The following is a 1871-nucleotide window of genomic DNA, read 5'->3' as shown; positions in this document are numbered from 1 at the left end:
AGGAGTGGTGAGAGTGGGCATCCTTGTCTAGTTCCTGTTCTTAAAGGAAAAGCTTTCAGCTTTTGCCCATTCAGGATGATATTGGCAGTGGGTTTGGCATATATGGCTTTAATTATGTTGAGATACTTTCCCTCTATACCTAACTTGTAGAGGGTCTTTGTCATGAATGAAGGCTGAACTTTATCAAATGCTTTTTCAGCATCTATAGAGATGATCATATGGTCCTTGTGTTTGACTTTATTAATATGGTGTATCACATTTATTGATTTGTGTATGTTGAACTGACCTTGCATCCCTGGGATGAATCCCACTTGATCATGGTGAATAATTTTACGTATGTGTTGCTGTATTCTGTTTGCTAGTATTTTATTGAGGATTTTTGCATCTATATTCATCAAGGATATCGGCCTGTAGTTTTCTTTTTTGCTTATATCTTTACCTGGTTTTGGTATCAGGATGATGTTTGCTTCATAGAATGAGTTTGGGAGATTTGCATCCATTTCAATCTTTTGGAACAGTTTGTAAAGAATCGGTGTCAATTCCTCTTTGAATGTTTGGTAAAATTCTGCTGTGAATACATCTGGTCCTGGGCTTTCCTTTGTTGGGAGCCTTCTGATAACAGCTTCAATCTCCTTTATTGTTATTGGTCTGTTCAAATTTTCTACGTCTTCACGGTTCAGTTTTGGGAGCTTGTGTGTGTCCAGAAATTTATCCATTTCCTCCAGATTTTCAAATTTGTTGGCGTATAGTTGTTTATAGTAGTCTCGAATGATTCCTTGTATTTCAGATGAATCAGTTGTAATATCGCCTTTTTCATTTCTAATTTTTGTTATTTGAATCTTCTCTCTTTTTTTGGTCAGCCATGCTAATAGTTTGTCAATTTTATTTATCTTTTCAAAAAACCAACTTTTTGATTCATTGATCTTTTGTATTGTTTTTTGCATTTCAATTTCATTAAGTTCTGCTCTGATATTAATGATTTTTTTCCGTCTGCTAAGTTTAGGTTTGGATTGTTCTTGTTTTTCTAGTTCTTTAAGGTGAAGTGTTAGGTTGTTCACTTGCCATCTTTCCATTCTTCTGAGGTGAGCATTTAATGCAATAAATTTCCCCCTTAATACTGCCTTTGCAGTATACCACAGGTTTTGGTATGATGTTTCATTATTTCCATTAGTTTCAATAAATTTTTTGATTTCCTGCTTGATTTCTTCTTGGACCCATATGTCATTAAGTAGAATGCTGTTTAATTTCCATGTGTTTGTATAGTTTCCAGAATTTCGTTTGTTAATGATTTGTAATTTTACTACACTTGATCTTAGCCAAAAGGCCGAGAAGCGATTGTGATTTGTAATTTTAATCCATTTTGGTCTGAGAAAATACATTGGATAATTCCAGTTTTTTTGAATTTGTTGAGACTTGATTTGTGACCTAGTATATGATCTATCCTGGAGAATGATCCATGTGTGATGAGAAGAATGAATATTCTGAGGTTGTTGGATGGAATGTTCTGTAGATATCTGCCAAGTCCAATTGGTCTAGAGTATTGTTTAGATCTTGTGTTTCTCTACTGATTGTTTGCCTAGATGATCTGTCCAATATTGACAGTGGGGTGTTCAGGTCCCCTGCTATTATGGTATTAGTGTCTATTTCCTTCTTTAGGTCTTGGAGAAGACCTTTTTGGGTTGAATACATTTGGAGATCGTTGAGCTTCCTGGATCTGAAGATCTGTGATTTTTCCTATACCTGGGAAGTTTTCTGCCACTATTTTGTTGAATATGTTTTCAATGCAATCTCCTTTTTCCTCCCCTTCTGGAATACCCACGACTCGGATATTTGAGTGCTTAAGGTTGTCTGATATCTCTCTCAGATTTTCT

The 1871-nt window shown here is 35.3% G+C and overlaps 1 pseudogene; it reads right to left on the bottom strand.

The window, feature by feature from the left end:
* Positions 1 to 1249: 1249 nt before the first annotated feature.
* Positions 1250 to 1336, bottom strand: LOC134364881 (U2 spliceosomal RNA; annotated as a pseudogene).
* Between the last annotated feature and the right edge of the window lie 535 nt (positions 1337 to 1871).

Source organism: Cynocephalus volans, chromosome 1 (genome assembly GCF_027409185.1).
Source record: "Cynocephalus volans isolate mCynVol1 chromosome 1, mCynVol1.pri, whole genome shotgun sequence".
NCBI classification, from domain to species: domain Eukaryota; kingdom Metazoa; phylum Chordata; class Mammalia; order Dermoptera; family Cynocephalidae; genus Cynocephalus; species Cynocephalus volans.
Note: the sequence above shows the minus strand (reverse complement) of the source record. Positions and strands in the feature narration are given on the sequence as shown.